The sequence below is a fragment of the Etheostoma cragini genome, chromosome 12 (assembly GCF_013103735.1).
Source record: "Etheostoma cragini isolate CJK2018 chromosome 12, CSU_Ecrag_1.0, whole genome shotgun sequence".
Taxonomy (NCBI): Eukaryota; Metazoa; Chordata; class Actinopteri; order Perciformes; family Percidae; genus Etheostoma; species Etheostoma cragini.
Genome location: NC_048418.1, coordinates 25554911 through 25570965, shown reverse-complemented (window position 1 = coordinate 25570965; position 16055 = coordinate 25554911). Strand labels below are relative to the sequence as shown.

At 40.7% G+C, this 16055-nt stretch overlaps 1 long non-coding RNA gene across 1 annotated transcript in view; it reads right to left on the bottom strand.

The window, feature by feature from the left end:
- Window positions 1-2955: 2955 nt before the first annotated feature.
- Window positions 2956-16055, bottom strand: part of LOC117954493 — a 13408-nt gene continuing 308 nt past the window's right edge. The window contains exons 2-3 of the long non-coding RNA XR_004658836.1: window positions 13405-13410; window positions 2956-3102 (exon numbers count right to left, since the gene is read on the bottom strand). This is a non-coding gene — a long non-coding RNA (uncharacterized LOC117954493). The remainder of the gene's footprint in view (window positions 3103-13404; window positions 13411-16055) is intronic.

Here is a 16055-nt window from a genome sequence, read left to right as displayed (position 1 = left end):
AGCAGACAGACATGAGGACAAGACACAGCGGCACATGAAATCCCACAGTATCTGAAATACAACAATGAATAAGATTCTGTTGTTGATTGGAGATGGCAGTCAGGTGTGGGTGGCGGGAGCAGGTGATTGTGGATGGAACTCAGGTGTGCATTGTCAGCTGGCTTCAGCAGGAAGGGGAGTGAGAGACAAAGAAAACAGCAGGGAAAAAACAGGGCAGGCCGATAGAAAACTCAGAAAAAAAGAAAACGAAACAAATTCTCAGGGCCAGCCGGACCCAACCATAACACCTGCAGCCTGAGGGATGTAGCTTCAACTGGCATGAAGGGGGGGGGTCAGCTGTTGGAGTAGATGTGGGTGAGAGTGGGGAAATTGACGTCTGCGTCTTGCTACATGTCCTGACGATACTCTAGTTGTTTTTTTTTTTTTGATGGACAGCAGATAAAAGAACTGATGCTCAAAACGTTCTCATTAAAATGGGGTCAGTATTAAAATTCCTCAGTTTTTGGTAAAAGAACATACACCTGAGACAGCATCAGTGTGTGGCTCACAACATAGCTTACTATCAATTATTGTGCCTTCAATTGTTGTACTCTCTCAACAGGTTGACCATGATTGGGGGGGGGGGCACTGTTTCCTAAAATCAAAAATGAATTCTTTAGTCTTGGAAATATTTATGTTTAAAAAGGAGCACTTACACCGATCATTATAATCCTTCACAATTGGTCCATGGTCAATCTCTCTTTCCTTAAGAAGAGACACAATGACTGTATATGCTACTGTATATGTGTATTCATATGTGTGCATATATGTTGATTAATGTTTGTGTATGTTTAATTTGCATGACAGAACATGTTACCAGATGTTGCATGTAGTACATTTATGTGTGTCTACATTTCCCCATATTGCAAGATGTAGAATTTGTTTACCATTTAGTTTCCATTTAGACCAGATAATGCCCCCTAAAGTCTCACGGGGACGGCCGATCCTTCTACAGGGGTCATAATGAAAAGGCAGCACTTGCTCCATCCATCTCAGCACTCCATTCTAGCAAACAACATTACTATTCATTCAGACCTGTCCAAATACATAACCTCATTGCCTGCAGGGAGAGAAAAAAGAAGTCATTGCCATCTCACAGAGGAGGAGGACTCCAGTTCCCCTCTGCCTGTGTTTTCTTCACTCATTTGTCATACATCAACCAGACAAGTTACCTCCCTCCTCTCCTCGCACGCAGCTCCTCTCTGACCCGGCCAGCTTCGTCCTGACTCATAAAGAGAGCTAAATGAAAACCATCCCGACCCCCTCCCCCCTCTCTCTGTCGCTCCTGTCTCTCTGCAACCAAAACTCATTTCCTCTGCACAGTGTATCAGTGGGAAACAAAACACACACAATATCAAAGTCCCAGTCAGGAAGGCCTGCCAGCATTCCACCGATCGACTCTGAAAAATAGTGTACATTTCTCAAGGAATTCTCTGAACGTGGGAGTGGAACTGCAGATGTTGGAAAGCTGGAACGCCTCAAAACCTCCAACCCCAATCCCAAATGCCCCCCTCCACCCGTCCCATGTTACCCATTTCCCTTTGTGTTGGGAATGCACAAACAGATGCAGGAAGGCACGCGTGCACAAGGCACTCTGACAGCCGGGCATGCATAATTGTTTGAGTATGCACACACACATACACACACACACACACACACACACACGTAGTCATGGATATGTTCTCTCTCCCTGTGTGTGTATATGTGACACACATGCAGGTAAATTAATTTATTTGTGCTGTGTTACTGTCACATATACACACAAAAAACAATAAACACATCCATGCACATGCTTTCAACCCACACATTCTCTGCACATACACAAACTACTCCCCCTGCTCTACACACAGAAAGACATATTCCACAGACCTCTACAGTATGTGAATACACACACCCAGACATGCTGACACACGCACACACAAAAATAAACTTCCTCGCTACATGCATTTGCTGACACACACACACACACACACACACACACACACACACACACACACGGTATTTGGCCATCCCAGGGCCTGGGCCCTCTGTTTTTCCATTACGGAGCCTGGCAGCAGAACAGTTCAGCGCTACCAGAAACATTGCAGCAGTGGGAGATGGGGCCGATGGCCGAGCTCATAAAAACCTGATCCACAAACTCACCAAAACACGGCCAGATCTCACACACAGCAAACGAGTCCTGTTTCCATTACTGTAACATGTTGCACAAGTCTATGGCAATTCTGCTAAACCAAAAAAAGGTGTTTGCAAATAGATTAAAAAAGAAACATATCTCATAATTCATGCTTTATGGCATTTCATACGCTCATCACTTTAAGGATTGTATCGTGGCTTTAAACGGCAACAAAATGTTATATCCTCATGCATGACCCTGGAATTTCCAGAAACTAGCACAAATCTCTTTTCATAATCGATAGATGACTTCATTTTTTCATAATTTAGGACTTTAAATCAATACAGCATTCAAATTCTATTAACATCATGAAAGCCTTTGAGTCGCAGATACTGTAAAGCTTATTAATTATTATTGGAGGAGTGTCTGTTGTGTTTCAGAGTGCTTGATTAGTGCATTTGCTCTGCAGATTTCAATTATGTGAAGATATCGGAATAAATAAAGATGTTTCATTAGGCCATTTATTACAGGCTGAAATAGCATATTGAGCTTTTAAGCTGTATACATTTACAATTATTTGGATGATTTATTTATTGAGGAAGAGGTTTAAATTCTGGGGTTTCTCAGTCTACTATGTCCGTCCCCGTCCTCTGTCTCTGTGTTGGTGGTGTCTAGATGGTATCCTTTCTGAGGACTATGGTTACCTGGTCCTCAGATCTCTGCAGGGTAAATCCAGACAGCTAGCTAGACTATCTGTGAATTCTGAGGACTATGGTTACCTGGTCCTCAGATCTCTGCAGGGTAAATCCAGACAGCTAGCTAGACTATCTGTCCAATCTGAGTTTTCTGTTGAAGACTAAAACTACCTCTGAACGTACACATGTTCCACCAAAACAACTTCCTTCCTGAGACTATTTGGCAGAGGCACTCTGGCTCCGTCTGGAGCTTAGCTCCGCCCTAGATGACTGTGATTGGTTTACAGAAAACGCTGTGGAGGAAAATCTGGCAATACAAGAATAAACTAAATGAATCCCATCAGCTCCTTCAATAAGGTTTTTTGTAGATTTTAATTGTTTACTAAGTTTTAGATTGGATGAGGTCAGTGCGTTTCAGTTACCTGAGCGTGTCAGGTAAATGTGCATTTTGTCACCTTAAAACCCCTGGCAACAAATCCAATCGTTCCTTAAAAAAGAATTAATAAAGTACAAAGAAATCAGCGATTTAAAACCCAACACTTCCAATGGCTTACAGTTAACTGCCAGGTTGTTATGTCTTCTTGTGGAAAAGAAAATTCCCAGTTTTCAGACACATTTTAAATGTTTAGCATTACTCAACCAGTACAAAGTGGGTCTCCACCACTTGCTGTATCTATTAACCAGTTAATTGAACCCAGAACACAGCAGTGGAAGCATTGTAAGACAACAAAACAAACGTCATGTTCCAAACACTTACTACAGCCTCCCTAAGAGCACGATTTATGGAAGCAGGTCTGGGACCCATCGGGCTGGCTGTTTCTTTTATCCCCCTCCCAGTTTGGTGCTGGACCAAGACAGAAACAGAAGGTACGACTACACAGAGTAAAGAACACCACAGCATCAGACAGCATTGATACGCTGCAGGCGACAGAAGTCAATAATCCTGTTTCTATAAACATTTTATGGACAGTCATTAGCTGAGATGTGGACTCGGTTACACCAACTGGTAAATCGTTAAATCTAATTTTCTCATATGTTTTTTCTTATTGCATGAAAGAAAGACCGCAAAAGAGACACAGAGAGAAAGAGAGAGAAACACACCTATGGGTTTTGGGCAGTAACTAATTACATAAAATAGGATTCCAAATCTTCGTTTTAATTCTTACTCTCCCTTCCTGTCACACCTTAAGATATGAAACAGTGTTGGTATTCACTAGGCTTATAATATTAATACCTTACAATATATTCAAAACAGACAACATCCCATAGAATAAAAAAGTATATACACTACACAGTACACAGTAATACACAGACAATACAAAGAAAGTAACATAAGCTTTCATTGTGTAATTGTTTTTATTAATTGTAATTTGCGCTGTGAGGTAACTTTATAAAAACTCACCATGAGCTAGCTGTTAACATCGACGTAGTCATACAGAGACCTAACCCACGTGCAGCCCCCCCACGTCATCCAAAAAGTATGCTATTTCTTTGTGCTGTAAAAATTATCGTTTGTGCTTGTAAGTGTTTTTAGTAATTAAACTTTATGCTGACTCATGCCATTAAGAGAAACGTCCAGTGTGAAAAAGCTTTGTGTAGAATTTTTTTCTCACGTCCTGATTCGACCCACTACTGAAGGCTGCAGGGAGTTTATACTAAAGGCTGAAGTAGACTGTCCATTTTAACCATTAAATGACCTAAAACGTAATCACAATTCCTTATTCGTTCAGCAAATAACTTTTTAATCAGCTTTTATTTACACTTATGAAGACGATAGTTACCTGCTCCTCAGATCTCTGCAGGGTAAATCCAGACAGCTAGCTAGACTATCTGTCCAATCAGAGTTTTTAGTTGCATGTCTATCTCACAGCGGCTCCATGCGGAGTTCAGCACCACCCAAGACATTTGTGATTGGTGTAAAGAAATGCCACTAAACCAGAGCCCATCCATAAATGCTCTGTGGACTAGCCAGACCTTCCTCCTCTCTGCAGCATGTCGATGGTATGGCGAAGTGAGACTAGTGTGGCAAAAACAGGAAACAGACAATAATGCCATCATCATCGTCATCATCCTCCTCATCAGTCCAGTCCTGCCTCAGATTGTTTTGACTTTTCATTAGCATGTAACAGTGTCTCTGCATCAATCCCCTAAACATGTACTGATCCATGTACGAGTACCATGGCATCATCCGGCATTGCCTCCACAGAAAGTGTCTCCATGGTGACTGAAGGTAATGAGTAAGCGTGCCACAGCACAATCAGCCACTAGCTCATTAGTGCATAGTTTCATATAAAGCTGACCCAGTGGCAGAACACTGTGTTAAGGTTCCCAGGCTGGCAGAAGCCCCTCCAAAGAAAAGGTGGACCAGGATAGAAATATGAAAGAGTTACAGGCCCAGTTCAGACCGACATCCAATAATAACTAACAGATTCCAATGGGAACAATGTCAATCCAGTTATTACCTTGCTGGACAAACAGCGGGTGAGTGGTGGGATTCAAAGGGATGGCAGAACATATGTGATTCTACATTGGCCAACCTTCACCATTCAAACTTTAATAACAGTTGTTGTTTTTAATTAAACATACAGTATGGCATTGTTAGAAGGTTATGTAACATAGAAAGAAGTGACTGAGTCTATATCTGTACGCCAGTCTCTAGAGACTGGAGCCTTTTCTTCTCCACTAAATAAAATATAACTAAACATGTGGAGCAGTCAATGCTGAGAATAGAAAATGATGTATGCTCTGAATATGTGTGGTGGAAAGTGACTAGTGCATTAAAGTACTACTGATTTACCCTTTACTTAAATTTTCTGCGATCTTAAATTGTAACCCACTTTGTTAAAAATTGAATTATTATGCTTCGTACACCACTACATTTACACTTAATGGTAGTGGTAGTAGTTCCTACCTATTTTGGTCTCACGTTGGATTTTTGTGATTAGGGTTTGGACTAGGCCTCTTACCTCCAATAAAGACTAATCATGAACTTTGCAACGGCTGCATGGGGAGTTGTTTTTTTACTGTTCTCAGATTCAAATGTCTAAAGCCAGGTCTATAAAAACGTCTTTCTTTAATCCCATCCCCCTTGCATGGACTGGCACCCGGACTATGAGCCGGGCGTTATCGTCCAACATTACGGCAGCCAGGTTCGAAATTTACAAAGAAAACAGGGAAATGTTGTCTTATGTCAGCTGTAATCTATTTAGAAATCTAGAAATCAAGTGCACCGTTAACATTATATAAACAGAGGGTGGGCGAGTATTGTTTGTGAAATCAAATGTCTCACCCCCCCCGCGCCCTAACTTTACGATAATGGTAATTGTCAGAGGTTTGTAAATGGGGATGGCGAAGCAATTTGGTGCCACGTGTCCCTCCATCTCCAAACCCTCCCCAGCTCTAAACAATCAGCCGGGGTAATGAAAGTGATAATGGTAATCTTTACGGCCCACCATGCCAGCCCAAGACACCAGCGACCCCCGACACTGATTTAATTAGCTTTCTTCTCCTTCTTCTCCTGCCTGTCTTTCATCAGCCTCGGCCCTATAAACTATTAATGGCCTCTTCGGCAATTTAGCTTGATCACTCCAACCAGTCTGCATTCGGCTCGCCTGAAAATGTTTGACGAGATTAGCAGGAGAGAAAACATCGCTCGCCTTCAAAACATGGTAAAAACCATATAGAGGAAGATGAATCCCTGTGAAAAGAGCTTTATCATAGTCTGGGCACCCAGCAAAGACGAGGACCGGGGTCATTCTTCTTTTTTATTTGATGATTTCACTAGTGCTTGGCAGTGGGGCTCACACGCCAAACCATGTCAGTGATACATTTGTTTTGCCCATTTAATGAGGTTTGATTTGAGGCAACAAACCACAGAATATTCTAAAGGAATGTTATTTCTATTTATAATGCAGCTATTGCTCGGTGGAAAGAACACACTTAACTCCCTAGCTTAGGGATTTTTAAGTTTAACTTGAAATGGATATCTATAGTTAATACAAATTATTATTCCACCTTAAAACACATAATCATATTAGAGAAACTATATGACCCTCAATCTGAATTAAAAGTGTAACTCCTATTTTTGTATCCCTATGTTCCTATGTTTCTGTGTCTAAGTGACTGATGGGAACACAATCTCTGACATCGGTCCAGTATTAAGCGAGATTGCTGCAGTCTGCAGCGGAGAAACAAGCTAGAGTGGAAGATAATAGGACGACGGTCCAGCTTCACTAAAGTGCTCGTTTTGCTGCTGACAGACTCAGATTAATATTCTGAAATTATGGAAAGGATTTCTAAGCTTTCCACTTTTCCAACCATCACAACTGTAGTTTTGGTTGAAATAAACACACAATTGATTGATTTACATATGAAAATATGTTGGCTCTATAAAGAGGTTTATGTCTGAAGGGATCCTTTTCATAATGTTATCAGACACATAGAATATTAATTTTAGCCTGTAAGCTGCAAAACAGTATATACTAATGTCAGAATCATTTGTCAATCCAATGAAAACCTGAAAAACAACAAAAAATGTTGTGCATTGTCATGTTTCCTGTATTGAATATCATAGCCAAACATAACACTATACCTTCTGAAAGCAAGGAGTAATACCCTGTCTCCTTGGTGAACCCCCAGTTGGGGCTGTGCTGGATGCTACTCTCTGGGAATCGGGTCGGCGGCTCCATCACTACATTTATGGCACATAATTATTTTCCTGTGCAACGTTGTGCAGAACACCACAGGCTAAAACAATGTTGCTTTTTCTGGCGTGTATAGTTAACAGATACTGACACAAAGATCATAGAAATGAAAGGAGATCCATTTAGTGAAAGAAGAGCTGGGCATGTGTCGCTATTAAACACACACTTTTAGAAGATTTGACTGGGTGACTAAGACAAGATGTCCAAACACAGTGTAAGCCATAATTTCAACACATCTGAATTTTTAGTATACTACAAATATCTTAAATATCTTGTCTGCTCCAGCTTTCTGTAACAAGCTAAGACACGGAACTGGTGGACTCAAATGCATGACTCAAAAGCAGCAGTAGGTGTAACAAAAGTAGTTTTACTGGGCGAAGTTCAATCAAAGCAAAAACAACACTCACAATGAGAAGAAATGTACAAAAAATGAAAAACGCTCACTTGGAGGATGAAACAAAAATCACAAAACTTCTGCTATCAAAAGCTGATAGCATAAAATCTGGCTGGGACATTGGACGAGACTATCATACAGACTGAACCAGAAGAACTGGCAACAAGACAAGGGGATACGAGAGGTGGGGGAAAACAGGTAAACAATCAGGGGCGGGGGGGGAGACAATCACAATGGTGGGAAATTCACACAAAGGGAGGAAGTCAGGGCCTGAAACGGGAGGGAAAAAGTGAGTACAAAATAAAACTGGAAGTGCACAACGAGACTAGACATGAGTGACTTTATCTTAACATGAAGTGCTCATGATCACAAAGGACCAAACAGGAAACACTGAACATGAACTAGAACCACATTAACTTACCTGAGGAGACACAACAGTATCACTCACATATGTCCTTAATACAAATAATTCTAGATGTGCAAAATCAAATTTTAAAACAGTGCACTCACATAAAGAGGTTGGTGGAGAAACGTAAATATTTCCCACCAGCCCTCATTCCCCAGCCTTCCAATATGCAACCCAGTGACTCACTGCCGTGGAATGGCCTCAGGCACAAACTATGTTGTGCATATTTCCTGCTCTGCCTTTATCTCAATGGAGGATCAATGCTATAACATGGACACATATAACGGGCTAGTAAACTGTTCCATTGAAAAAAAATGTGTTTACCATCTACCATTCCTGCCAAAGGGCATGCACATACACACACCCCAGTAATTGATGACCAATGTTCCCAGTAACGGAGTGTACAAGTCTAACTGCAACAGCAACCATTGGACGGTATATCTGTATGACTATCTGAGAATGTATGCCTATAGTGTTGAGGAAGCTTTTTTTTTTATAAAAGGACATAATACAAATACATTTTAGATGTGCACATTGATGTTTGCACTGTTTCTCATGGCTGAGATGGAATAAAATGCCCTAAACACATGAAAGAGAGATAATATGTATTATATATAAGTGAGATCACAAGAAAGTAAATCATAAAAATTCCCTATCATTTTACCAGAGATCAACTTCCGTCCTTTGCTTGGCTACCCCAAAAAATCCTCTTCACTGTCTTTTCTTCATTGCCTGAGGCCGTTTCCAGTAATTCAATCAATACCTTTAATTTTAATGTTTACCCTTCTGTGTTCAGCTCTGGTTTCAATCCGGCATGTCCAAAATGAGGCCAAAAGGTCCTTTTGTGTTTGAGTTGAAATTTATGGATGCCACATTCTAGTTTTCAATGTTTGTCCTTTTTTGAGTATGTAAGTTATTATAAATAATTCACAACCTTGTGCGTCAATGGAAAGATTTACCAACTTTTAACTTGACTTTTAAATAAAACCGATATTTTACTGGGTTTTCATGTATGAGTACATGGAGGGACTCTCCAGTGACATAATCACATTGAATTGCATGAAATGGTTAAAATATCGTGTCCTTGTAGCAATGGTAAGCATAATCAGTTGCATTAACATGAATTATTTCTACAGCTATTCATAGTCCAAAACAAAATGTGGTAAGAAAAAAGTCTCTGTCTCTCTTTGACTGTGTTTTAAAGCTTGTACTCCCGCAGCATGCATTGAAATGGTAATGGGCTAGTTTTGTATCTATTAACATGGTGACCTCCACAGAGCAACGTGCCCGGGGACACTAACAGCAGGCCATTTGACAATAATGGGACCTTTAATCTGAGCCAGAGCCAAAACACATGAATGACATTTCCCAGTCAGTTTTCCCATTCACAAACAGCAGGCGACCAATCACAGGGAGGCAGAGTTCAATTAGATAGAAATGAAGCACATCTGTCGAGGGTGAGGGTGTTTTCCATTAACAGCATACAGTAACATGAGACATTGACCTTTGGTCGTCGAGTTCCAGTCTCTACTTAAAGCTGGGGTGTGCAGCTAGTCTATAATAATGATCGCTTGTTGAACTCAAGCATTGCCAAATGAGTTGAAACAAAGCTTATTAAACTCATCAGTGTCACACAGCTCTCTCTGGATTTCTGTGTGACTATGTTCAGAAAAGGGTGCTGTCCAGCCACTTTCATGTGCATAAACTCGAATGATGCGTTTTACAGCAACTTTCAGCTTTGGAGAAGAAGAAGACATAAGAAGTACAAGAGACATAGCCACCATGTTTTTTAATCCTCCGTGTCCTCCTTCATTTGACGGGATAAACTATTAGCAACTGCGTGGAGGAGGGGCGAGGGGGGGGGGGAGTGCACGATCAAGGAAGAAGGCTTGTTTTATTGTTATTACTTAGTATTCCTCATGGGGGAGACAACAATATGCACTATAGTTTTATCAGTGGCCTTCAACACAACAGACAATTTAACTTTAGGTGAACAACAATTTGTGCTGATGCTTTACTTGAAAATGTTACTACTGGGAAAAATACGGCGCTCAGCTTTAACACAGTTATTCCTATATATCTTAAATATCAATGAACATGACTCTCTCCCAAATCCAAATTTTAAAGTACTAATCTCAGAGTTATGATTTCATCATGTATAAAGTTTGGAGCTGCTTTATAGACAATGATTTGGGAAAGACTTTTTAGATAACACCTGACCCTTTCACACAGGGATTACACAATGGTGCCACAATTAAGGTCTGCCATTATGGTATGCCGTCCTTGTTTATTCACACAGAATCAAGCAAAGACGGCATAATGCCGCCCCAGTCTGGGATTTCTCATAGCGTGCCGGCAGTCTGGGAGTAAAAGAGGAGTGATGTGTAACACAACAGCACCGGCGTCTGAGCCCAGCTGCACTGTTAAAGAGATAGAGAGCGGGAGGAAGGGAAGGTGGACTATTGTACACAAGGCTTCTGTAAGTAATTCATACCTTTGACTACTTACAATGCTGCTTTGTCACTTTTGGACTGGCCTGTGAGTTGACTGGTGCGTTACACTGCATGTAGTGCCGCAACACATTCTCACTCCCAGTTCGTAGAATACAGACGTTTGGTCAGGTGCCTTTGTCGCCCCCCCCCCCGGCACCTGTGAGCAAAAAATCACCCTCAATACTTTTAAGATGCGAGTTGCCGGCCTCAGCGTCAGGATGTACCCCGTGACATCAGGTCTCGCCATGTGATGAACTGCTTCCCAAGCCATCTTTCAAACACCTTCTTGAGTGGTCGCCATGTAAGTTCACGTTTTATTTTTATTATACAAAATAAACATATGCCATATTATTTTATAATCTCCTTGTAGATGTAGAATGGGGCCCTGCAGACACACAAAGCTGTTTAAAATAACTTGTTACCTCCGACTAAGCACAGAAAGGCTCAGGTAGTTGTTCGGGTCATGTGATTCCAACACACAGCACAGAGCTTTAGGAATACACCACACAACGATGCAATGCTTCCAATAGAGCGTGCATGATATGATCAGGCAAAATGCTGCATCCATGATCGTACCAAACAGCTTGATCTTCTGATACATTCCCCAGTGTTTGTGGGAAAAGAAGCTACTATATGGGTAACTGCTGTGGTGTACAAACGTCATTTATTTGTGGAGCTCTGCTCTCTGACAGGCGGCTTTATCCTAAAACATATCATACACAGTAGAATGTAATTTATATTTTCACCATGTCAGCGAATTGTCAACAAATATAAATGTCACAATGTATTTGGCTTTTACATGTCAAACAAACTGGGAAACCTGTGTGTGTGTGTGTGTGTGTGTGTGTGTGTGTGTGTCTACAGCATAGGCGTGTGTGCTTGTAACTATAGTCACTGGAAAGACTGTAACAGCTTAGCCATTTATATTTTCGAACTTATTTTTTTCTATCATTAAGTCATACTCACTCATATCAACTGTCTTCTGCTTGTTGTGTTAGCTGCTATTCCTGTGTAGTATGATGGCAGAAAAATGCCAGTTAAGATTTTGGTTTCAGTCCCTTAGAATAAAAGGCTAAGTACTTCCTTTGAGAGCTGCAATTCTGCAGCAATGTTCAAAAGTCATATACTGAAAAATCCACTCGAGAAATAGCAGAGACCCAAAAACATGACTGTTGAGAAAGAATAAAATTCAGTTTGTCCACCACTACAAAAAAGTAACCGAAGGGTCAAGAGTCTGCCTGATGGATGCCTCCATTATGTGCCATTTATTTCACAGACCCAGGGTCTGTGTCTGACATGGATTTTTTCTAACCTTGGTTAGCTGGCAGTGAAAAGCAAGTAAAGTCAAGTCATTTCATTTGCATAGCACATTAAAACCAAAGTGGTCTACAGGTAGAGCAGGGTAGGCGGTAACACCATGCTTTGAGGATACATAGTCAAGTGTGTGTAACCACTGCAAGAGTGACAGCGACAAGAAAATTAGCTCCACATGTCTCGCTCTTGTATGCAGTCTGGCTGAAATAACACTTACAAGTGGCACTTAAGGAGTTTTCATAACTGCATGTTTTAGTGTCTGGAGGGTCTGGTTAGTCCTAGTCTTAGTTACATCATTCTGGGATGGGAGAACATTTCTTTAAACCAATCACAATGGTCTTGGGCGCAGGACAGAACCATGGTGTCTCTGCTAAATAGTCTCAGGAAGGAAGTTGTTTTGGTGGAACATGTGTACGTTCAGAAGTAGTTTTAGTTGCCAATTGACCCAAATGGCGCTTTTTGGAGGAGGACGGGCTACAGTTTCTTTTTTAGAGATGTACCGATACTTTCTCCGATACTGCCTAAAACGCAGATATAGGTATTGGGAAGTGCTGGAGTTCATACACCGATCCAATGCCACATAATAAAGCCCTGAAGACAATCTACATTAAAGTCATATTTTTTTAATGTTCTTTTTTCCGTTATAAATGTCTGTCAAACTGGATGATAAAAGAATATTCTGTGGCGTTCAGTGTTTGTGTTTGATCATGTTTCACAAAGAGTTCAACCTGAGCCACACCAACAAAGATAGAAATCACATCACATACATCCATACAGGGAGAGTAGTATTCAGCTGTTAAAAAACAAAGTACATGACAATCTGGTATCCGATCAGTACCCGGTATCGGCCGATATGCAAGTTCAGGTATCAGAATTGTATCGCAAAGCAAATACTGGTATCAGACCATCTCTAGTTATTATAAAATATATTTATAATAAGGCCTTAGACTAGTCTAATCTTACTAACTGTTGTTTTTGTTGGAGTTTTTATGTGTATTCCTTTTTAAGGAATTAACGACATGCCTTGGGAGCAGTTAAATAAAGTATTGTTCCAACACATTAGACAATAGTAAATGCAGTATTTCAGCTGCATTCAACCGTTGCAATCCCAAACAAGGAAGATAGAAGTTGAACAAAGATAGTAAATAAATGTTGAATCGGTGTCCACAATATCCGATCCATCTTGCAGCTCTTTCTAACCTCCTGTTTCTCCACCGCTCGCTCTGCTCCAACCCTTAAGTGGTTAACAGCCATCTAGCTGACTCTTAAATGGCCCAGATTGCCATTACTAAGGTTTTCTGGAGCCATCCCATAGCCTTTTAATGACAGCTGCATCCGCCATTAATTCTCAATCAATAATGCAAAAACACTCAGAGCAAAGTCCATCCTGCCACAGCTTTATTTTCTAATGCTCCCCGAAAGCTAATGAGTCAGGCTAATTGGTCCGTCATCATCACCACTCAGGAGTTTACCAGAGGAAGTGGCTCTTTACTTTTGACCTTTAAAGAACATTAGATTAACATATTTATTTGTATTTGCTCAAATACATTTGCTCTAAGGGATCAGATACATCTGTGCATTCCTAGGCCTTCACACCCACCGCAGCATTCTAATGAACAGTTCCTTATGATATTGTACTAAAATTCATGATATCCTATGATATTAGGGGACCGCAGGGTGGTCTTGTGACGCCGGCTGGCTACGAGCTTTATGACGCTGAGCTGCTAGCTGTTTAAGGAGATACAGAGCTTTGTGAAGCCGGCTACACACCTCTGTTGTATTGGTAGTAGTTGGTAAATAGGTAACCTTGAGCCGGGTCCAAAGTACCGCAAGCTGCCGGTCGTTTTGGTGGACGTTACGGTTCAATTTAGTCCACAGAATATGAGTATTGTGCTGTGACAAAAGTTAAGGTAAGGCACCAAAACGACAAATTAAGATTGGGAAAGAACACACATTTCCTGGGTGGAAGTCTCAGCATAATTAGTTAAGGGGAAGAGAACGCATATAGGAAGCTTTAAAGGAAGAGAAAACAGCAGCAACATGCTTATTGAGAAGCAATCTGTGAGCAGTGTGGATGTGGCTTAAGCAGGTGGAGCGCTTGTGTTTGTATGATCTATTGTCACATTAGCTCTATAATACCACTCAATAGTGTCTGGAGGCTATTTCCTAATGATAATTCACCTCATTTAGCAAAGCACACTATGGGGCATTTTCTTTGTTTATGGTCACAGTAATGCTATTGGGAGTCCAGCAGTTATAAGAAATGAACTAGTTGCCATCATCAAAAGCAACATGAAACTGCAGTTTGAAATTGCAATCATTATGCCCCCCCCTCCCCCTTCCTCTATTGCCAATATAAGGGGGCTTCCCAAATCCAATATTATCTTGTAAAAACATGTAGGCTGATGGATTATCCATAAATCACAGTCTATGCAATACTGCAGCATGATCGGGGTCATGTAATCATCTCGATCATTTCAAACAAATAGTCCCTTGCTCAATCAATACCGGTTCAGACGCAGGCGGGGGAAAAGCTGTTCTCCATGGATTTTGTAATCAGCAACAGCCTCTCGGTTAGATGCTGCCTGCTATGTATTTTTCAGTAAAGAAGTGCATGAGGTGACTAAATAGCTACCCAATTTGATGGAAGCACATTGTCATCGGCATGCCGTGGCAGGTGATTTGTGGACAGCTGTGACCTAAAGGTTAGAACCACCTGACCTGTGACTCCAAGTCAGTGGTTGGAATTTAAAAGTGTCAGAAAATGTTGTTATATGGCCTCTTCATTTGAAAAATAGATTGTGCAAATGATTCATATGCAGAACACATTCTTCTGCTGCAAAAGAATTGCATGAATGATACTTGAGTTAATCAATATCTTTACCTGTTTTTTTCAATAAAATCTTAAGATCTAAATCTCCCTTATTTTGAAGGAGCCAGTAGTTGCAGTAGTATAAATAATAATTAGGACAGACACTAACATAATAAATTAAGTAAAGGGAAGGTGATGAGGAAGAATAAAAATAGGAAATGATTACAAAAAAAAAGATTACAAAAAAAACACAAAGCAGAAAAAGAGGGGAAAATATAAACCAAAACACAACTTTTTATTTAAAATCATATGAATTACAAGTAAGCTTATAATTGTTACCAGGGTTCTTTAGACAACATGGACAATAGCATTTCCCTCCAGTGTCAGATCTCAAGTTGCTGTCTCCTTTTCTTTTGTCTGACAAACAGAATGAATCAATGACAGTATATGTATTCCAGAATGCAGATTCACAGGAAACGAGTGCTGATGTGATGTTAGAGCTGATTGCAGATCCCTTGATTGTGAGGAAACCCACTCTGCTACTCAGACGAAAACCACTCCTCACGATTGGTTTCTTTCTCATAATGCTGACTGTGACATTGTTTGGTCTGCCATTATCAGAAAGGACAATGGAACAATATTCCACAATTACTGTGCTTGTTTTCCACTTCTGGGCTTGGAGGGAACTGCCAGTTCAGTTTGTGGGCTACCAATGAGCTTCCCCAAAACACAAGATATTTACTGGAATCTTATCCTGGTCTTATTTTTGTATCTTTTGTAATTGTCACGAATAAAAACTGATGAATTGTAAATCCATCACATAGTCCTGAATGAATCCTGAATGCCATTAAAACATTAATAGTATTGTTTTTCATTTTTGGCATTGTCTGCCTTGATGTTTCAGTTCAGTGATTGTTCCTTTTGCCAACGGAAATTCCGCTGGTAATCACTCATGTGTGCTGAATATCCGTCACCTTCCGCTTCCTTTGTGTTGGCGTTCTAATCTCCAGTGGATTTCTGAGGACTATGGTTACCTGGTCCTCAGATCTCTGCAGGGCAAATCCAGACAGCTAGCTAGACTATCTGT